The sequence below is a fragment of the Podarcis pityusensis genome (assembly GCF_964106645.2).
Source record: "Podarcis pityusensis genome assembly, chromosome: 6".
Classification (NCBI taxonomy): Eukaryota; Metazoa; Chordata; class Lepidosauria; order Squamata; family Lacertidae; genus Podarcis; species Podarcis pityusensis.
This window is the reverse complement of record NC_138030.1, coordinates 18,133,555-18,156,701: the sequence shown is the minus strand read 5'-3', so window position 1 is coordinate 18,156,701 and position 23,147 is coordinate 18,133,555. Positions and strand designations below refer to the sequence as shown.

At 44.8% G+C, this 23,147-nt stretch overlaps 1 long non-coding RNA gene across 2 annotated transcripts in view; it reads left to right on the top strand.

Moving 5' to 3' along the window:
• Nucleotides 1-16,266: 16,266 nt before the first annotated feature.
• Nucleotides 16,267-23,147, top strand: part of LOC308480267 — a 54,135-nt gene continuing 47,254 nt past the window's right edge. For both annotated transcript variants that reach the window (XR_013987974.1, XR_013987975.1), the window contains exon 1: nt 16,267-16,322. This is a non-coding gene — a long non-coding RNA (uncharacterized lncRNA). The remainder of the gene's footprint in view (nt 16,323-23,147) is intronic.

Sequence of the window (23,147 nt, the reverse complement as noted above, 5' to 3'; positions counted from 1 at the left end):
CTGCTGACCTTCTGATTGGCAAGCCCTAGACTCTGGTTTAGACCACAGCGCCACCCGTGTCTGCAAATATAGATATTTACTCTGCAGAAACTCTTGCAGTCATTGTGGACTTGGGCCACTAGGTGACGCTGCATCGCTGTAGGCTGACTTCTTTGCTGGACAGAGGGATTTTATTATTAAATGAATTTATTTTAGAATGCATTTCAATTAATTGACTGTGATTTTATGTAAAATGTGCTATTTTTTACTGTTGTTAGCTGCTCTGAGCCCGGCATTGGCTGGGGAAGGTGGGATATAAATAAAATTTTATTATTTATTATTATTTTCTCATGCATTTCTTCTTGCACATGTGTTGCTTGCCATGCTCCTATTTATAATATAACCCTTTATTTTGTTTAAAAGCCCTTGTATCTTACTTTGACACATGTTGAGGCAACCTAAGGCTATATTTTTAAAAAAAGAACAATTTTAACTTTGGGGGGGGGGAGAGAAATCTGTCGGACAAAACCCATTCGAGACCATTAAAACTGAATGAGAATTTGCTTCTCTGGCAGCTCAAAAACAAGTTTCAGAATTGAGATCTTCCAATTAAACTAGCACAGGAGCTTTGGAAATGGCACACCGCATGAAATTTCTTTTACTTTCCAGGAAATTGGCAGAACTTAACGGTATATTGAGGAACGTGACCTTTGGGTTATTACTATTTTTTAATGGGGGGGGGGGAAGGGATTAATTCAGGTTTTTTTTTAAAGGCCATCCATGAGTGCTGAATGTTGATTCTGCAGCTGTGGGCTTGGACCAGAATCCAGAAAACTTTGGTTTAGTTCCGATTCCCAAGTATAGAGCAAGTTGTTCATGCTCATTGGACAGGCCTGTTCCTTTGACAGAGGTACAGTTGATGCAACATACAGTGGTACCTCGGGTTAAATACTTAATTCGTTCCAGAGGTCCATTCTTAACCTGAAACTGTTCTTAACCTGAGGTACCACTTTAGCTAATGGGGGCCTCCTGCTGCCGCTGCTGCACTATTTCTGTTCTCATCCTTAAACAAAGTTCTTAACCTGAGATACTATTTCTGGGTTAGTGGAGTCTGTAACCTGAAGCATATGTAACCTGAAGCGTATGTAATCCGAGGTACCACTGTACAGGAAGTAGCCATATACTGCGTCAGGCTATTTGTCCGTAGGTTCCAGTTGTGTCTTCTCTGACTGACAGCATATTTCCTCTGGAGCAAGAGAAAACAAGCCCTGTGAGGCAGGTTAGGCTAAGAGACTGACTGGCCCAAGGCCACCCATTGAGTTTCATGGCATGCCAGGGATTTGATTCCTGGTCTCCCGGGTCCTGGTGCAGCATTCTAACCACTAAACCACACTGGCTAGAGAATATACAGTGCATATTTACTTTACTGGTTTGGTGGCTCAGGAAGCTTTTGTCCAGTCTAGGTGCCATTGGCAAGCTTTGCATTCCATAGCCCTTACTACAAATCATACCGGTTAAGGGTTTTGGTTTTTTTGCAGGACTAAAGAGCTTATATAGGCACTGACCCTCTTGTGACACATTTTTCTCAGTCTGAAGGCTACACATGAAGCATGGCAACTTGTTTTTGAAATATGGCCCGTTTGATGCTAGAGTGCTTCTGTCAGTGTTTTGCAATATTGTTTGGGCAGTGTTCCATACAATCATCAGCAAATTCAGGTGGAGAAATAGATGCCCTAAAGATGTTGAACAGAGATCCAACCACCTCTGTAAATTAACTGCATATTAAACTAGCAATGGATTTCCTGAATAAATGAACTGGTCTGTCCTTGAAGATTTCGCGCCGGAAGAAAATTTTAATCCCCCTTTCATTACTGTTTGTTGCTTGAGGGCTACCTTACCTTCTGTTCCTTTGAATCCTGAAGCTGAAAGCTTGTTTTACCAGCTCCCTGGTCCTTGCAGATAAAACCAGTGTCGTTCTGCAGTCAGCAGCGACGCTGAAGGTGGAACAGGGCGATTCCAGCTTTGTGGATCCTCGGCATCCATTTTATTCCACAAGCAGAAGGGGAGGACTGTTTTGTTCTAAGCTTAGTGGCTTCTGTAAAGCCCAGTGGTGAAGACTTTTAGATGTGGGATAGATGCAGAATTGGCCTTGCAAATTATTTATTTATTTTGAAGCATTTTCACCTCTGCCCCTTAAGGCAAAAAAGGCTCCCAGTGCAGCTTACATAAATATTGATAAGAATAAGACAGTCCCTGTTCTCAGCCTTCTAATCTAAACTACACAACACAAAAGGAAAAAGGAATGGAGAGGGAAGAGGAAAACTAAGCAGGCAGCAAACTGTTTCAGCTTGGGTTGCCTTATTGAAAGCTGGAGAACAGTCACCTACTTTTAAATCATGGGTAGCCAATATGATACTATCCAGGCATTGTTGAGCTACAGGTCTTACCATCTCTGACCATTGGCACTGCAATGGGAGTGTTGAGAGCTGCTGCCTGGATGGCTCCACAGTGGTTACTGTTTTAACTCTCCCAATAAGGCAGCCTTAGCTTATTTTGCAAATTCCTTCCCACCCTCTGCCCCACCTCGCCCTAGTGACCAGCCTCTTATGTTTGCATGCAAACCAAATGTTCTTTTTTTACTTCCTGAAAGCTCAAGCAACTTTCAGAAACACTGAAAGCCCTTTTTACCGAGAGCAGGTTTTAAAGGGAAGGTTGATGATTTGAAACACTCTATGTTTTGAGCAACTAATTGAATTGTAATGGGGATATAGTTCATTGTTGCATTTTAATCATGTTGCTTTTGCCTCGAGCCTGTGCAACAGAGCTGGCTGCAAATACACAATAATGAATAAAATACATAGCCATTTGTATCTTCGCAGTACAGGTGATGTAAACATTTGTTGTAAAAGCGCGAGAAAAGCATCTCTAGAAGGCTCAATGAAAAGCAAGGGGTTATTCATTTAAAATATTAATAGGCTTTGTCTCCAATAAAGACAAAACAAGAGTATTTACAGGAATGGAAGCTTACGAAGCCATAATACGTTTCAGGGAATTGCTTTTTGGAGGGGGCGGATCAGGATTAGTATGTTATTCAGCAGGGAAACAGTTATGACCCAAGCTGGGGGGGGGGGGTGATGACTGGAGAAGCTGGTCCCTGACGTGTTTTCAGATCATCTCCAAGTCTGTAATGAAAGGAAAGGAAAACATTTGAAGGGCTTAAGGTTTCTTGGATGTTTTCACTTACGGGGGTACCCAACATGGTGCCCGCCCATGAAGTCAATGGACTCCAACTCCCATCAGCCCCAGGCAGCATGGTCAGTGGTCAGGGCTGGTGGGTGTTGTAGTCAGCAACATTTTGGCTGCCCCTGTGCCACATGCTGAAGAGGCAAGCCATTTTCTAGTCTGAATGTTAAAAAGTCAATGCAACCCAGAAAAAGCAACCCAGAATGATGTATGCAGCAAAGTTTAAGAATCATATCAGTTCTGTTGTTGTTGTTGTCCTTAATGTAGAGCAGGTTTCTGAGTTACACCTGGCTGCTAATTTGATTTTCTGCTGCTGTTCCTTCAGTAATTCACAATGGATATTGTTACATGTTTCCCAGGGGCAGGGGATCATTGCCTGCTCTGAGTCCCACCAAGTGCTCAACTCTCTGCAGCCAATTCATAGGATGATCGCAGCTAATAACGATGTGTTGTTGTTGTTTAGTCGTTTAGTCGTGTCCGACTCTTCATGACCCCATGGACCAGAGCACGCCAGGCACTCCTGTCTTCCACTACCTCCCGCAGTTTGGTCAAACTCATGCTGGTAGCTTCGAGAACACTGTCCAACCATCTCGTCCTCTGTCTTCCCCTTCTCCTTGTGCCCTCCATCTTTCCCAACATCAGGGTCTTTTCCAGGGAGTCTTCTCTTCTCATGAGGTGGCCAAAGTATTGGAGCCTCAGCTTCAGGATCTGTCCTTCCAATGAGCACTCAGGGCTGATTTCCTTCAGAATGGATAGCTTCAGAATGGATAGCAACCTCTGCCTGGTTCCCTGTAACTTTGCTTCTTGCAGGGAGGGAACCACCAGAAGGCCCTCAGTGTCTGGGCTGAACGATGGGGGTGGAGACACTCCTTCACGTATAGAGGACCGAGGCCGTTTAGGGTTTTAAAGGTCAGCACTTTTACATATACTTGCATGTGCACTTTGTCCTACTATATGCATTTCTCTACACCAAAGCTTTCCAAACTGTGTGTCATGACAAATTTATGTGTCTACTGCAGTGTGCAGGTGCGTTGTGCAAATGCTCTCCGTGCTCCATCTGGGGCTGGAATGGGGTTAGTTTGACTGCCTTTTGCTAGCAAAACTGAATTTCTGTGTCGAGATACGATGCACGTCTAAAAAGCTTGTCACCAACATGAAAAATTTGGAAAGCTCTACACATTACTTGGCTGGAGGTCTGTGTTGAGAGCTAGTGTGGAGACTAGGGGCTGGGTTCAAATGCCCACTTGACACTGGGTAACCTGGGGCCAGTCACTGCTTCTCGGACTAACTTACCTCACAGGGTCATTGTGAGGATAAATGGGGGGGGGGAGGACCATGTACACCAACACGAGTTCCTTAGAGAAAAAGGTGGGATATTAACGACTTCAGTTAAATACTTAAATATAATTGCAAAATTCAGAGAAGTGTGAAGTTTGAAGGGTGGCGGTGATCCAATTCACATATTGTTTCAGGAAGTGTGAATTAGGTAAGTTTGCTTTCAGATGTGAACTGAATAAAATTTCTTCCCCATCCCTAACTTAGACTGCAATTTTTTTTGGGGGGGGGGTGAACTGCTTTGAGCATACAAGTATGTGGAAAATGTGGCGAATAAATTAACTGAGTACGGTTAAGGTGCTTGACCTGGCAAAGAGTCACACCACTGAACCTGGAAATATTATACTCGGATAAAATCAGAAGGGCTGCCGGTTTGTAGGTTTAGGTTTGTGCACGTGTGTGCAGTGGGGCCTGAGACCCATGCTGGAGGCTGAGAGAACAAGATTTCCCCTTCTTCGCCCACCAGAAGGGCTATTGACTAATGCATAGTTCAAGGTGCTCTTTAATTGGGACCACAGTTGATTCTGATTTTTTATATCCATAGGTACCCATTGCCTTGGGGAACACCTTCAGGAGAAGATAAGGCAAAGGAGTAAACCCTACACAAAGCCAGAGTGAATTCCCTAAAACAGTTGGGTGGTGACTTTTACGCCTCCTTCTGGCAACTCTTGTAGCCAAGCTGGTGCCAAACATATTGCTTTCCTTTGGACCGCATCAGAGAGGCCAAGTGGGGGTCTTCTCATCTGGGCAGCCCAGGACTTCCATACACACTGCCCAGGCTTGCACCCCGGGGAGGTCACTGTCGGAATCTCCACTTGGCCAAGCTGATAAAGCTCCATTTTCCGGCCGAGTCTCCAGAATCGCCTCCGACGAATAATTAACGACCTCGAGCCTTTGATGAGGCTCCAAGGCACGTTTCCATCCATTCAGCAGAGTTCCCAGCACAGGGAAGGGACGAGAGGCTTGGCTACATGCTATGCTTTATTTCTAAGCTACGCAGAGAGCAAAGAAAAATACATCCTCTCTCTGTGAGAGCAGAGAGCAACTGAACAACAAAGGAACAAAGCAAACAGGAAACCACTAATGTCACATCCCGTCTCCTCTCCCGTGAGACTTCCAATAGTATGGAATCCCAGGAATGTAAACAGAGTCCTGTGACTCCAAGCAGCTGCTCAGTGGCAAAACAGAAACTAACAGTCACTTCAGTGCTGCTAACGCAGCAAAAACAACATGGAAGGCAACAGTTATGAGTTAGCGGTCTCAGCAGCCACAGTGGGCGCTGTGATTCTTTGGCGGTTTGGCATGCACCCCTGGAGGCACACTCCATCGTCTCCCAAGACAGATGGATGCCAGCAACAGCAACAAAATACCCACAGGATGCGCCACTTGAGCATAAATTGAGACACTCATGATGACACTTCCTTTCTTCCTGATTAAGAACATTGAAACAGCCCTAATAGCTGAAGGAAACCAACCTCCCACTTAGTGGTTTCTTTTCTCTGCCAGTAGCCAATATCAGATGCTCAGAGGCACTGTGAGAAGCAGGAGAAAGTGTGATTAAAAAACAACCCAGTTCCTTGCTCTCCACACTGAGCTTGTGGGATGTTCTCATATGTATGTTACAGGTAGCAATTCCCCTGAATGTGCACAGAAGAATGCTGTTGCTGCCATAGAAACATGATAAATGTCTTTGGAAGTATAATTAGTACCGTAGTCCGGGGTGGCCTGGCCCATTTTGTTACCTGAGATGGTTGCTGTGCCACACACCCCGTCAAAGCCTTACTCGCCAGGGTTGTATGGCAGTGGCTTCCAGTGAGATCTCGCAAGATGCCACAGAATTATTGCGAGACCTCATGAGAGTTCTGTGAGATCTCACGAGACCTCGCAAGACCTTGCCAGAAGCTGCCACCACCGCACAACCCTGGCGGCAGCAGGAGCAGGTGGCAGGGGGGTGAGGGGGGTGCTTCACTCTGCCTTATCATTCCGGAGGTCTGTTCTTAACCTGAAAATGTTCTTAACCTGAAGCACTACTTTAGCTAATGGGGCCTCCTGCTGCCGCTGTGCCGCCGGAGCACGATTTCTGTTCTCATCCTGAAGCAAAGTTCTTAATCTGAAGCACTATTTCTGGGTTAGCGGAGTCTGTAACCTGAAGCGTATGTAACCTGAGGTACCACTGTGTGTGTGTGTGTGTGTATATATATATATATATATATATATATATATATACCTCTTGCTCTCAACCATTCACTTCATGTCTTTCTCTGTTTGCCATTGCCCGTAATGTCAACTCAAAAGTTTGACAATCTGTATTAACAGCGCCAACAATTCGTTCGCATGGTTTCGTATTGGATTCTGGCCAATACTCATAGGATGAGGTTGGAGTGATTACACATCTTTATAAGCAGTGCTATTTTTCTAGAAACATAGGTGCCGGAACTCCCCATGAACACCTCCCTCGTTTTCTTAGAATGGCAATGGCACCCAGCTGAGAGAGGCCCGGACAGAGTTCCGGCGAGTTTTGGCAAAAAAAAAATCCCTGTTTATGAGAAATCATGCCATGAGCAGTTTCACTTCCCCTGGTGGTCCAGTTGGCACATTCCCAACCCTACCTGGAGGTGTTGGGGATTGCACCTGCAACTTTCTACGTACACAGCAGATGCTGTCCCACTGAGCTACATAGCCTAGAAGCCTAGTTGTTGCTATTTGTCATAAGCCCAGCTCTGTTACAGATTTCGTGTTACCCAACCTACCTTTCCCTTCTCCTTTCATCCCATTTATTATGGAATGATTCTTACATTTGCGCTGCTTTCCTTTGTCCCTTCCTCTTTCATATCTGTAATGTGGTTGTGTGACAATGCGATTCTTTCTCTCTTTGTTCATGAGAAAGTTCCCTGCCATTCCTTTGTATCTCGGCTCTGCTTGTTAACTGTGGCAGTGTGAATGATTGCTCCATTACGCCTTTCAAGTTGTGTTGCTCTTCATTTTTTTAAAAATTGAAATACAGTGGTACCTCAGGTTACATACGCTTCAGGTTACAGACTCTGCTAACCCAGAAATAGTGCTTCAGGTTAAGAACTTTGCTTCAGGATGAGAACAGAAATCGTGTTCCGGTGGCGCGGCGGCAGCAGGAGGCCCCATTAGCTAAAGTGGTGCTTCAGGTTAGGAACAGTTTCAGGTTAAGAACGGACCTCCGGAACGAATTAGGTACTTAACCTGAGGTACCACTGTATACTGGTTTTTATTCATTAGAAGGCTGTACCAAGAAATAAATTGCCATTGTTTTGAGACTGGCAAAGCTTCTTAGAAGGCTAATTGTTTAAGAGTCATACTGTTTCACACTCCTCCTATTGGGTTTATATGATCAGTAGGAAGTCCAGGGAACCTTAGAATCCTAGAGGTGTGAGGTCATCTACTTCACTCCCTTGCCAATGTAGGAAATCTACTACTGTAGCATCCCTGATTGGTGGCCTTCCAGCACCTGCTTAAAAACTTCTAAGGAAGGAGAGGTAGTCCTTCAGAGGCAACCTGTTCCATTTTCAAAACAGCTTGCATCATCAGAGAGCTCCACCTAATGTTTAGTCAAAATCAGGTGCGGGGGAACTTAGGCCTTCCAAATGTTTCTGAACTACTATTCCCATGATCCTTGGCCATTGACCATGCTTGATGGGGATGATGGGAGTTGGAATCCGCAACATCTGGAGAGCCAGAGTTCCCCCACAGCTGGTCTTTGCATGAAACTCTAGTATTATGTCTGTATCAGCATAACCAGCTGCTGCAATGAATGGGTGCAGCTCTCAGTCTTGGTTTCTCTCAGTTTCTCATTTTCCACCCTTTAAGATCAATGCTCCATATTTCCACATGAGCTTGTGATATATTTTTTAAAAGTTCTCATAAAAATTGACCAGCTTTTTAGTGTGAATTTCTCCAAATATGCACATTTTTATATGCACTTTTGCCTAATATACACATTTTTGCAAGCAATTTCCCCATGTGCAGTGCATTTCCGAATGTTGTTTTCAGTATGATATGCATTTATAGGTATATGCACTTTTGTTCACCTGGATAACTTTGGTTCGTACCTTGTGAAGTAGGTAAGTTTGCCTTTAAATGCCAATCAAATTGAATTTATCCCCTATCCCTGCCATTAACCACAGACATAACGTTGCACCACCATTAACACTATTTAGAGAAGGGCCAGGAAAGGAGCGTGTGAATCCAAACGGGGAGGAGGCGAAACAGGAGGCTGCATGAGCTTGCCGTGAGAAATCTGCATGAGTTAAACTCTACAGACCACAACACTAAGCTCTTGCAAAACTTATTTGTTCATTTGCTTAAGATATTCATATTCTGCCTCTCTGCTTGAAGCAGCTCCTGACAGGCGCCGCAAATGCCAGCATGATCAAGCAAATAAGTGGAATGCAAAGTAAAGATAAAAGCAAGTCATAAAATCATTCGGTTCTGCTGCAGCCTCATTTTAGTTCTCCCAACGCTGCAGTCCTGTCGCCATTTATCTGGGAGTAAACTCCACTGAACGGTAAATGGCACTTACTTCTGAATATTGGTGCATAGGTTTGCACTCTCTGAGCCTGAATTAGCAAATGGTCTTCAGCTTTTCCCTCAAGAAGAAATAAATGAGAGGCGTATTCTTTTCCTTCTTTGGGAGTTTATTCCAAGGCCCCGGGGGCCGCTGCTGAAAGGGCCTTGCTCCTCAGTTCCACAGATCTGATATCATCAGGAAAATTCCTGCTCAAAAAACCCCCTAGCCAAAAGTTCTGAATAGGAGAAAAAGAAGAAGAAGAGTTTGGATTTGATATCCCGCTTTATCACTATCCAAAGGAGTCTCAAAGCGGCTAACATTCTCCTTCCCCTTCCTCCCCCACAACAAACACTCTGTGAGGTGAGTGGGGCTGAGAGACTTCAGAGAAGTGCGACTAGCCCAAGGTCACCCAGCAGCTGCATGTGGAGGAGCGGGGAAGCGAACCCGATTCACCAGATTACGAATCTACCGCTCTTAACCACTACACCACACTGGCCCTCAAACAGCCCCCCCGGCGTACAACTCTAACTTCAAATGTCACTTGTGCACTTGTTGCTAAAGTTGCCTGCTCCTGAAAGACAAAATTCTGTCTGTTTGTGTATTATTTCAGAAATAAAAAAACAAAGTAACATAAATTAAAGAAAAGGAAATTAAATCTGGAGCGCAAACCAGGGAGGAGTATGCAGCTTTCCCACCCCCAACCCCTCTTTTTTTGGGCATTAATTAATTAAGTAATTAATTAATTGGTAAAGGGGCAGGGAGCTGTCCAAAATTAGTTGGTCTATAGTTTCCCAACTGGCAAGAGCATCAAGTTTAGGAAGGATCTGAGAGCAGCTGGCCTGCACGGTCTTAAGGAATGGGTAAGGCATGCAATTAGACTGACTTTAATCTAAATTTGAGGGTCATGAATAAGGAAGATAATGAATTCATTTAGCGTGGGGCGGATATTTGTAACAATGAACCGGGGGAGACAACGTGAAGTTCAAACAGTGTCTGTGCTTCTTATCGTTCTTATAATACACCAAGATGCGAGACATACATAATGTGATTATTCTGCACATATGTCTTTGCATAGGGCAAAATTACCATGAAATGCAGTCTAGCTATCTGGTTAATGACTCCTGCCCTTACAAATTAAGTTTAGGAAGCATTATTCTAAAATAAGGACTTTATTAAGCAGACACAAGAATCTGATAATGGTATTTCATAGTAATTGTACCATAAATCTTCTCCAAGTCTTTATCTAAAAATAAGTATCTGCCTTGATGTCTCTCCTCGTCCCCCATCCCCCCACCCTCGTAATTATCTATGCCTGTTTTCTGCTTATCACGGGCAACAAGCTTGCCTATTTTCTGCAGTTCAACCACTGCAGAGGTTTCTGCTCCCCTCCCTGGAAAATGCTATTCAGTCCTTTATGGGGAAGAATATGTAGAACATGAACTTGTATCAGGACAGGGGCATAAATACCGGTACAGTATATGGGTAAAAGCAAATCAATAGATTCAGGGCAGGTTTGAGGGTCCATTTGCGCATTACTCTCATTGCCTCTCCCCCTATGTGGGGGGGTCCCCTAAGTTTCAAGGGATGGGGCTAGATTTTTGGTACTGCAAATTCAGGGTTGCCATATTTCTAGAAGTAAAAAAGTTGTTGACGTATTTTTGTAGTCATTGAGCTTTTTCAAGAAAATAGATTATAAGGGTTCTGGGATCATAATAGATCATAAGGGTTCTGGGAATTACAGCTCTGCTGTAAACTGCTTTAAATGTGTAGGATGTATATGCAGCCGTTCTCCATTTTTTCTTTTTAGCTGTAAGGAATGACAATTCTGCTGAGTAACAGCCTTCTTGCATCTGCCATTTTGTTTTTCCACAATGTCCCAGAGGTGTTGGTTGGGGGGGGTAGGGTGCCATTTTTGTTCTTTTCCCGCAGTGCCATGGACTGACACAACATCTGGGGCATTGTGGGGGAAACAAAATGGTGGATGCCAGCTATGTTGTGGCTGCAGAAATTCAATGGGCCTGAAGGGTCCATGAGGGCGGACAGCCATCAGTGTGTTGGACTCTGTGAAGGCACAAGGGTCCTCTTGGAAGCTGCTCTAAGGTATTTCAAAAAGCAAAAACCAGGAGACATCCTGAAATTGTTGAGATGTTTTTTATGAAAACGCCAGGACAACCACGATTTCTTGGTTTACTTGCCAAAGATCCATTGCCTTCCAGAAATTCCCTCTGTCACATTGAGTGAACCTCACGACCTCACAGGATTATTGTAAAGAAAAAATGTATGAGAGAAGGGATTGTATATTTATTCAACAGATAAATGGAATGAAATAAAATTTTAGCTGTAAGCTGCCTTGAGTCTCCGTCAGGGAAAAAGGTAGGTAATAATAATAATAATAATAATAATAATAATAATAATAATAATTTAGTAGTAGTAGCAGCAGCAGTAATGGAAACTGTGAGAATGATCAGAAACATACTATCTTATTGAACTCATTGGGACTCAGTTCTAAGGAAGAAAGCTTAGGATTGCAGTGTAAGGCTGCACAGTCTTTACCCAGTTACCTGGGAGTCAGCTCTATTGAATACAGTGGGACTTACTTCTCAGTAGACTGTGTAAAACTCTGTTTACAATAAAGAAATAAACACTCCACACGTTTCCTTAAAAATGGCAGGCTGCTGAAGCATTGCAATAATAATGATAATGATGATAATGATAATAATAAACAACTTTTATTTGTATCCCACCCTCTCCGGCCGGGACTCAGGGCGGCTAACATCAAATATATAACATTGGTATAAAATCAAACAATAATTAAATTACCTCCTAAAAACAAGTCATCATCAAATTAAAATTGAATTAGATGGCTTTCCGCAGGATTAGGGTTGGGAACAGTAAATTTTCTCAACAGCAATGAATTTAAAGTGGGTGGGTGACATTTTCCTTCAAAATTCTAGGAAGGGCTTTGTATGCCAGCTTCACCATATCCTTCATTTGGTGCAAGGATTTTACCGGTATTTTCAGTATACCACTTTTAATTGTTCTCCGAGATGTGGAGGTGAGGAAAAAAGGAACACCGGGACATTCTGGGATCAAATCAGAAACTGGGATGGCTTCAGAAATTCCAGGACTGTCCCTGGAAAATAGAAATTTGGAGGGTAAGGGAGAGCAAGATCCCCTGATCCAGCAGGGGGCTTCTTGCGCTCTCGTCTTACAAAATGGACAAAGCTAGTTTACCCTTTCCACTTTAAGCCTGGGAGGAACCGCAGCTTTTATAGCTGCAGAGAAAGGCTCTTTGTGCATTTTAATCTGTGTATAGAATATTTCTGATATGGTGTCATCTATAATGGTGTGTAATTTCACTGCAGCCTTATTCTAAACACATCATTTAGGGTGACAAATACGTATTAAGTTAATGGCAAATATCCTATCTGTTTCTGACTAATGCACTTAATCAGATGAAAGGGAGACACAGAAAGGCTTAATAGGAAAATTGGCTCTCAGATATTGTGGGGACAAATGTTGCAGAACGCACAGTACTTATTTAACTTCAGTTTGTGGAGAAAGGAAGGCCTTTGTGTGTGGATTTCATAGAGAGCTGGGGCCCTACAGAAAGGGATTTTGACTACAGTTTTCCTCGGTTTGATAAGCTAATCACTACACCAGCTCTCTAGGCACGTTTGTGAATAACAAAGAATGTTCCTTGTCAGACTAGTTAAAAACTCAATCCTTTATTGGGCATAGCAAACCACACATTATCAAACAAACATCATATACAAATTGTGCAAAATACGAATTCAGCATAACAAGGTTTGTCCCAGTCAGATCTTTAACTCCAGAGAAAATCAATTTGCATAAATAATACAATATAACACTACCACATCACCAATCAATTAAGAACCACTAAATCTCTTTATAATGGCCCAGTCTTTCTACATGGACAGCACTCAAAAATTCAGCCACTATTAAAGTAATTTGATCATTTCTGTCCGAGAGCAGGTCCTGAACCGTTGGTGGCATAGAATTGAGCCTGTTGAGTTGTAAGGCCTCTAATAATTGTCTTCTGGCATAAATGCCAAAATCACAAGAAAAGAAAATATGCTCCAAAGTATCAGGTTCCCGTTTACTACATTTGCAGAGACGCTCTGCTTCTGGGAGAGCTAAATATCTTCCTCTTACTATCATTGAGGGAAACATATTAAATCTGGCTAACATAAACCGAAGGGATGCGGGTGGCGCTGTGGGTTAAACCACAGAGCCTAGGACTTGCCGATCAGAAGGTTGGTGGTTTGAATCCCCGAGACGGGTGAGCTCCCGTTGCTCAGTCCCTGCTCCCGCCAACCTAGCACAGCGTTTCTGTGCACTGCTCTGGTTTGCCAAAAGCGGCTTAGTCATGCTGGCCACATGACCCGGAAGCTGTACGCTGGCTCCCTCAGCCAATAAAGCGAGATGAATGCCGCAACCCCAGAGTCGGCCACGATTGGACCTAATGGTCAGGGGTCCATTTACCTTTACCTTTAACATAAACAGCCAGACTAGTTCAATAACAGAACCCTCTATTGGATTCTAAACCATACTCAGGGGCGTAGGAAGGGGGGTGCAGGGGTGCGGGCTGCCCTGGGTGTCATGCTTGAGGGGGGTGACAAAATAGCACACCGCAGGGGTCAGCACTTACTGTGGGGCCTGGCCTGCTGCGTGCCCAAGCCACGCGTCTCTCCTGGGAGTGACGCGGTGGTTCAGGGCCCCGCGCTGCCCGAAACAGCAGTGTGGGGCTTGCGTCTGCCAGGCGGACTCCGTGGGCAGCTCACCGCGGCGCCCCCATGCACGGATCGCTGTGGCACCCCCACGCAGTGCCTGTTACGATATAGAAGCAATGCGGCCGCGAGCTGGTAGCTTGAAAGCAAAACATAATGGGAATGTTGGGACTGTTCCATGGGAAACAGAGGGACAGTCAATTCACAGTGCAGAGGGCACCGGAATTAGCTCAGAGTGTAATATGAGCTGTACAGGAAGTACAGGAGGAGTTTGTCTCTCGACTGCTGAAGCTTGAAGAGAGCAGACATGATTTTTGTAACGCTGCAAAGACAGAAATAAAGGCATGTAAATACGTTTCTGTCTATCTCTCCCCCCTGCCCAGGGGGGGCAGGAAAGAGGGGGCGTGTTCTTCTCACGCTGAGAAGGATCGCCTATCGCGACCTAGCCTGTATCCTGCTGGGGAATGCAGACAGGGAGGTCAACAGGAGATCAAGCCGGGTGCCTGGAGAGTGGCCAGTTTCTCCTGATAAAGGCTTGAATCCTAACAGTGCCCCCGTGCGCGGATCATTGTGGTGCCCCCTCTGCTAGCTACGCCCCTGCCCATACTTGGTACAGAACACCAAGAATCGGAAGGGACTCTGGATTGACCCACACCTAAAGGTAAAGGTAAAGGTAAAGGGACCCCTGACCATTAGGTCCAGTCGTGACCAACTCTGGGGTTGCGGCGCTCATCTTGCTTTATTGGCGGAAGGAGCCGGCGTTTGTCCGCAGACAGCTTCCGGGTCATGTGGCCAGCATGACTAAGCCATTTCTGGTGAACCAGAGCAGCACACGGAAACGTCGTTTACGTTCCCGCCGGAGCAGTACCTATTTATCTACTTGCACTTTGACGTGCTTTCGAACTGCTAGGTTGGCAGGAGCAGGGACTGAAGAAGAAGAAGAGAAGAAGAGTTTGGATTTGATATCCTGCCTTTCACTCCCTTTAAGGAGTCTCAAAGCGGCTAACATTCTCCTTTCCCTTCCTCCCCCACAACAAACACTCTGTGAGGTGAGTGAGGCTGAGAGACTTCAGAGAAGTGTGACTGGCCCAAGGTCACCCAGCAGCTGCATGTGGAGGAGCGGGGAAGCGAACCCGGTTCCCCAGATAACGAGACTACCGCTCTTAACCACTACACCATACTGGCTCTCCGGGAGCCAGTACTGAGCAACGGGAGCTCACCCCGTTGCGGGGATTCGAACCGCCAACCTTCCGATCGGCAAGTCCTAGGCTCTGTGGTTTAACCCACAGCGCCACCCGCATCCCCTGACCCACACCTACAACATCATAATTGAATATACCTCTGAGTAAACATGCATAGGAATGCACTGCACGTTTTGTCACTGTATTAGAAATACAGCGTCTGAAAAAGCAGAACAAATTATAATGTATATTCCTCGTGGATTTGTGAAAAAGCGCCTTGGAAGTGTGCCACCCATTAAGGTTGCTTGACGCTTTTCTGAGCTTTCACTTGGAAAAACTCCCATCTACACACTCACCAGAAATCTCTGTGCTTAGCCTATCTGATGCCAGCGCATATCAAACGGGAACATTGTTTTCCTTTTTTAAAAAAAGTTAGGTTCTTTGGGAAGGTGGGACATCTTGCATGGGTTGTACAAACAGTACAGTGCCAGGCAATTTATGAGGAGAAGCGAGAGGAGTTTATAAGGAGAAAAAGCTAAATTTATCCCTCACAGTTCAGTTTACCAGATTTTTCCCCTCTTAATAATTTGGAGGCAGCTCACCATTATTCACTTGCTGCTTCCTCTCACTACAGTGGTGTTAAAAGCTGCAGAGGGAATCACTGCCCAAACAGTTTTTGAAGTACTACCAAAACCTTTACCTATAAAACCTGTTTAGCCAGAGATGATAGTGGGCAAAACAAACCAAAAAACTCACCACCATGATCATATTTGCTTGTACATCCTATAAGTTAGGGGTAGCCAATGTTGTGCCTTCCTGATTTTGAACTACAACTCCCATCATGCAGCCAATGCAAGCTTTAATCCAAAAATATCTGGAGGGCAATACATTGTCATAAGCAATGGCAGTCTCATTTGACCTCTTTTAAGGCTGCAATCCTAAACACACTTATTAGGGGGTAAACCCAAAATAAGTGATGGAGATTTACTCCTAAGTAAATATGCTTAGGCTAACACTGCATAACTTGCCTGACATGCCTACACAGAAGGAAACCCTGCTGTTTTCAATGGGGCTTGCTTCCAAGGAAGAGTGTATAGGATTGAGCAAGGGGATGCAGTGACTCCCCTATGAAGAAAGGACGCAGAATTTGGGAGTTTTTTGTTTAGAGAAAAGGTGAGGAAGAGGTGATACGGTATGTACGGCATGCAGAAAGTGGAAAGAGAAAAGTTTTTCTTGCTCTCTCATAGTTTGTGGACTTCCAACGAAGCTGGAAGTTGGAAGGTTCAGCAGAGAAAAGTAAGTAAATCTTCTTTTTTGTAAAAACCAATTGTGTGTGTGTATGTATGCAAATAATTCTTCACACAGCGCACAGCTCAACTATGGAGCTTGTTCCCAAAGCAAGCAGTGAGGGCCACCAACTTGGATGGCTTTAAAAGAGAATTAGACGGAATCATGGAGGAGAGAGCTATTGAAGCGTACTAGCTGTTATGTACTGAAGTTCTCACCCTGGGCCAGCAGGGGGATACTGTAGATAGTTTTCACTCAGGTCCACATATGCAAATAGGGGATTGAAAGTGACTAAAAAGTGATTGGATAGTTACAGAAAGTGGTTACAGTTGCGTTGTAGTGGAGCTCTATATAAGCAGGGTGGCTGAACCCTTCAGTTTAGTTCTGTTCTGGCCTGTGAATAAACAAGAGCTGTTTGAAGAATCACTGTGTCGTCTGATATGTTCACCCACAGCTTAACACTAGTCATGGTGGCTAGGCTCTGCCTCCATAGTTAGAGGCAGCAATGCTTCTGAATAGTAGTTACAGGAAAGCATGGGAAGGAAGAATGCTCTTGCGCTCAAATCTTGCTTGCAGGTTACCCACAGCAATGGCATGGCGTGGGGAGGGGCACAGGGTTGCTTGCCCTGGGTGCAAAATTGTTAGGGATGCACAATTTCAACACCTGGTGCTGCTCCAATACAGCTGCATGATTTCATTGCTGGGCTCTGTTGAAAACAGCTTCTCAGTTTGAATCAGGAAATGACCTCTCCAGACAACGGAAGAACTCTTATTATCTTAACTCTGTGGCTGTAATCTCCTGGGTGACGCAGATGCTGTTAGGCAGTTGAATGCGCATGTGTACTCCATCTGTTTCCTTCCCTCCCACCCACTCTGTGTGGCCCCAGGTACTGGCAACCCATGCTATGCCACTGACCCACAGGCATCTAGGTGACCACTGTGAGACTAGGATGTTGGTCCAGATGCGCCACTGGCCCGATCCAGCAGGCTTTTCTTAAATTCTCCTTATGCTAGGATTGCAGCCCAATACATTTATGAGCAATTGTCTTAAAACAAACTTGATTAAGCTGGGATAAATTATTTGCAAGTATTTTTTTTCAAGTAAACGCCTTCTGAGATAACTCTGCCCCATTATTTGATTGCAAATGTCAAGCAAGGTAATCAAGAAGGAGAAAATGCAAATTCCTTCCTGCAAAAGCCAAAAGGAATAGAAAGCACTTATTGGCAACAGAGCTGCTTTATAAGTATGGAAGCACTAGCATATACTGACAACAAAAAGATAGCTTGTGCTGCATTATCAGCCCTTCGTTCTGCTTTTGTTAGAGTCGTTCTTATCATCACCTGCTCCACTGGTTCAGCACGGCAAAGGACGTTACTTCAAACATTTGCACTCACAAATAGCCCGCAATCTTTGCAGCTTGTAGATTTCATATTTTAAGTCTGACAATGAGGTTTTAGTTTGTGGGAAATGATTTTTCTCCCTCCTGCCAGACCAAGAATTAAAAGAACAATGTACTACAGAGGACAGGTGAAGGTTGGAAAAAGAGGCTTTTTAAAATAGTGTGGAGGAGTCCTTTGTTTTGCTCTCCCCACTCCAGCTGTACAAAATACAGCTTATAAAAGCATACAGAGAACCCTGCTGGATCAAATCAAAGGTCTTTCTAGTCCAGCACCCTATTTCTCATAAGTCACCAATTAGACATCTCTGGGGAAGCCCACAAACCAGGCTGCTGCTGTTCCTCCCAAGCAACTAATATTCAGTGGCATATGCCTTCGTGACCAATAACCATTCATATACTTATCCTTCATTAATTTGTCTAATCACCTTTTTTAAAAAACATCTAAACTAATGGTGGCATTCATCACACCAGTCCTGTGACACTGAGTTCCATGAATCAATCATTTTCAGATTACTTTCTTTTGTCTGTTCCAAATCTCTTGCCAATGACTTTCATTGGCTGTCCCTGGATATTAGTAGCGAAGGAGATAAACTTCTTGGTGTCCCCTATCTTCACATCCACACCCATTTATAAACCAGAGGTTTAAAATGAGAAGCTCAAAGGGATAAAATTTACTGTAAAATTGTGGCTGTTTTCTGCCATCAACAAAAGGCTTACATCCATGAAACAAATGGAAATGTGGTTGGCTTCCTTTCCAACCTTTGCAAACCAGAACCAATTTCTGTCTGTATAGGCCTAAAATTACTTCTTTTTCTTGGTTGTGCCAGAGTGTCATAGCTGTCAACCGTCCCTTATTTGGCGGGAAAGTCCCTTATCCCAGCGCCATGTCCCGCTGCTGTCCCTTATTGATTATGTCCCTTAAATTTCCCGGGTTTCAAAGGAAGCAGCTCCTCTCCCTCCCTCCCTCCCTCCCTGCCAGCCAGGGAGGAGGGAGGCTCCAACTGTGTTGCTTGGCTGTGTTGCTCACCCAATAAGGAGTCTAAGAACGACTGGGGGGTGGAGCTTGCATGCCTTGTGCTGATCAAATCGGCCGCGTTGCCTGGGGACTCGCCTTTGCTCAGCGCTTCCCAGCAGAGAGGTAACGGTGGTTTTCCTTGCTGCATCCCCTTTGCCGGGTTGCTGCACTGTGGGAACCACCGCTTGAGGCTTCATTTGGCTGCTGGCTGGGCTTCCTGCCTTTGGCTCGGAGGGGATCAGAAGTTGAATATACCTGTGTTCGGAAAATCCCTTATTTTGGCTGCTGATCCTTTATTTTTGAGGCTGTTGGTCCCTTATTTTAAAATCTGTAAGTTGACAGCTATGCAGAGTGTGCAAGAATCCTGGAGAGTGGCAAATGCACAGATACATTTGCCAACTGCACCCCTGGTGCCTATGGTTAAGATGGCCCTGCTCCTGGTCCATCTCTTTCAATATCCTGCCTCCAACAGCTGAATGCTTTCAAGCTTTTTTTTTTAAAATACCACTTCTAAATACTTCCCTCAAAGTACATCAATTATAAACCTTCAAAAGAGTGACCTTTCTGAATCACAACCTCACATGTAATTGTGTGCAGTAATTTCCTTGAAGTGTTTGGGTCACTCCCCATTCTCCATTACAATCCCCCCCCTCCCTTGATTGCAACAGATGGAAGCTTATTATCAGAGACACAGGTTTTAACATGGCACAAGAATTAAGATTTCTACTCCAGCCACCCCAAGTTCCCTGCAAGACTGTGAAGGGTGATTATAGCCTGCTGAACAAGATCATTATTTCAGCTGCTGATGGCAAGATGATACCTTTTAAAAACATCTCAAGGAGGAAAGGATGTTTCAGCATTAATCTCTTCAGACACATACTTCAGAGGCAAGGTAGCTTTAGGATAGCAGTTGCCCAACTTTTAAAGACCCGAGACTGCCTTTAACCCAAACATGCATTTGGGGACCCATTTCTTAGCTTTTAACCATATATTTGTGTGGTGGTGATGTTGGATTTCCATACCCCCGCTGTGCAGATATATGGGATTGTTTCATCACATGTCTGTGTTTACATTCCATCACTGATGGAGTCATGGGAGCGGATGTTGTTTTTACACTGTTCCACTCTGTTGTACTGTTGTATTTCCCTTCTCTCCGAGGAAGAAGAGAGAAAGGAGCCATGTTTTTCCTTTGTCCTGATTTGTATATAATAAAAGTAGCTTAGTACTCACACCTCAGGCCTAGCTCAGCTGTTATTGACTCTGCTAAGTCAATGTGTGCTCACGTCCCAAGACATGAGTCACGGAATCACGTCAGGGAAGAAGACTGATGGATCTCCCAAGCGGCACGCAGAAGGGTTTGCCTGGGGGCCTGTCCTGCCTCCAGGCCACCCCCCTGACAGGTACTGCTGCTGTTGCGGCACATGTAGAACAGTGGCTTGGCCTATAGCCAGGGAGTCATGCATAGGTGGAGCTAGCTGCTCTGGCACCCGGGGGCGGGGCGAGCATCCCAGGGGGGCACCGCCTGCAGCAAGCAGCGAGCGTTCTGGGGGGGGGTGGCGGCGATGTCATCCCCCCTCAGGGATGACACACAGGGTGGATCACACCCACCGCACCCCCTTCCTCCCCCAGTGGAGTCATGGCAAGTGGAGCAAAATACCACATGGTGGGTTGGGCTAGCTACCTACTTTTTGCGGGGCTGTAATCCTACTAGAATAGGTGACTATTAAATCAGGGCCTATCACTGCACACACAAAGATGGTTCACGATGAGCCGAATGGCTCCTGGTGCCATCCAGATGGGGTCAGCTTGCTCTTGCTGCATCCCTTCTCCATGCAATTTTGCATATCCTGCCAATCTGCTCCTCACCTGGTAATTGTGATTATCTAGGCCAACAGTTGATGAGGTTTCCCATCCTAACTTGCCGCCATGGGCTCCCCTGGAGGAAATTGTTTGCTAGAAATCTAAGAATAATAAGAAAATAATAATAACTCCTTAGGGCAGAACTGCTTTGTGAGACAAACACAGGTATGCTTGTTTTGTAATGCCAGCGCAGTGATTGGCCTGCAGCAGATCTCATGGGGAGAATCCATTCATATGGAAGGTTTAAACATTCCTTTGGCACTTCATGAAAATGCTTCCCGGCAAGTGTCCTGTTCGTGTTCCCTTACTCTTTTACACACACACACACACACACACACACACACACACACCCTCTTGCATAAGAAATGCAGCAAGAAAAGGGGAAAGTATGCACTGATGCACATAACAGGATTATAAATAGAATTAAGAAGAGAGTTTTCATGTCATTAATTGTCTACTGGTTGGTTAAATCTTTCAGGATTCTTCCAATTGACTGCACTAATTGACTGTGCCAATTATATACCTTACTGCTGTCTTGAGACAGTTGCCTTTGTAAACTTGCTGACGCGTCCTGTCTTTCAGGCATCTATCCCCATTTTTATCTCATTAATTAATGCAAATTAATTAATATTTCGGTTCATTTGCAATTGTGCCAGAAGGTGAAGAGTCGGAGCTGAAAAGTGGAACTTTTGGGCTTTGATTTCAGACACGTGGTTCAGGGCCTGGGGGTGAGGGCAATAATAGCGGTGGTAAAAGTGAGAAGTCAGGTACACGGAGACCACGTCCACAAGCCACACTAAAGCATGGTTTAGCACAATGCCTTTTGCTTGTTTATATGGTGGATAGAGAGGGCTGTGTAAGTGTGGGTAGAAACTTTTTCAGCAGGGGGCCGGTCCACTCTCCCTCAGACCTTGTGGGGGGCCAGACTATATTTTGAAGAGAAAAAAAAGAACGAATTCCTATGCTCCACAAATAGCCAGAGATGCATTTTAAATAAAAGCACACATTCTACTCATGTAAAAACACACTGATTTCTGAACCGTCCGCGGGCCGGATTTAGAAGGTAATTGGGCCAGATCCGGCCCCCGGGCCTTAGTTTGCATACCCATGGCGTAGACCCTGAAAACACATATCAGGTGTCAAAAGTCAGTGTAAAGAGATGTGTCTTCAGCATTAGCAGAGAGCTGTACAGTGGTACCTTGGGTTAAGAACTTAATTTGTTCCAGAGGTCCGTTCTTAACCTGAAATGGTTCCTAACCTGAGGCGTGCTTTCGCTAATGGAGCCTCCCGCTGGTGCTGCGCCACTGGCACACAATTTCCATTCTTATCCTGGGGCAAAGTTCTTAACCTAGAGCAACCACTTCCTGGTTATCGGAGTTTGTAACCCGAAGTGTCTGTAACCCAAGGTCCTACTGTATATAGAGAAGAAGCCAATGTACTTCTGTAGGGAGGAAATTCCACAACTTAAGGGCTACCACAGAGAATGCCCTCTCCCAGAGCAGTCCCCTGAATTTCTGAGGGAGATGGAGCTATCAAAAGGGCACCCTCTAGACAATGCGAAAAGTTAAAGACGACACAAAAAAGCCGGAAGGAGGAAGGAGGGAAGTCAGCTCTTGAGAGCAAGAATAAATGTAAAATGCAATATAATATGTGTATGTATAAAAAGGTAAAGGGACCCCTGACCTTTAGGTCCAGTCATGGCCGACTCTGGGGTTGCAGCGCTCATCTCACTTTATTCGCCGATGGAGCCGGCGTACAGCTTCTGGGTCATGTGGCCAGCATGACTAAGCCGCTTCTGGTGAACCAGAGCAGCACACGGAAACACCGTTTACCTTCCCGCCGGAGTGGTACCTATTTATCTACTTGCACTTTGACGTGCTTTTGAACTGCTAGGTTGGCAGGAGCAGGGACCGAGCAACGGGAGCTCACCCCGTCGCGGGGATTCGAACCGCCGACCTTCTGATCGGCAAGTTCTAGGCTCTGTGGTTTAACCCACAGCGCCACCCGCGTCCCTTTTGTGTATGTATAGTATGTAATTATAAAAAACCAATAAAGATCATCTTAAAAAAACAAAACAAAACAAAAGGCACCCTCTGTTTATCTTAATACCCAGGATGGACTGTAGGGAAGGAGGCTGTCTTTTAGATATTTGTAGCCCAACTTGTTTAGGACTTTAAACACCAACATGAGCACATTGAATGGACCCAGAAACAAACTGGAAGCCATTGTGTGGCATCTATTCACAAGTTTTCAGGGCGTACATTTCCCTCTGCCTTTGACCTCAGGCAAAATGTTGAATGGACTTACTTATTGCTTCCCAGGCCCATGAAATGCTAGGTATTTTATTTCCTACTATTTCATCTTTTACTATCCTCATTTCTTGGCATATTGGGCTTTGACTGGAAAATCAGTTCTCTGTCCATCCAGATGTGTCTTTCCTGCAACTGTATATATACTGACGGGCTTTAAAACAAAGGATTGACTATTATAATCGGTCTGTTTAGCCCTCCTACTTTTGACATGTAACGTTGATTAGCTTTCTGCAGGTCTCAGATATTC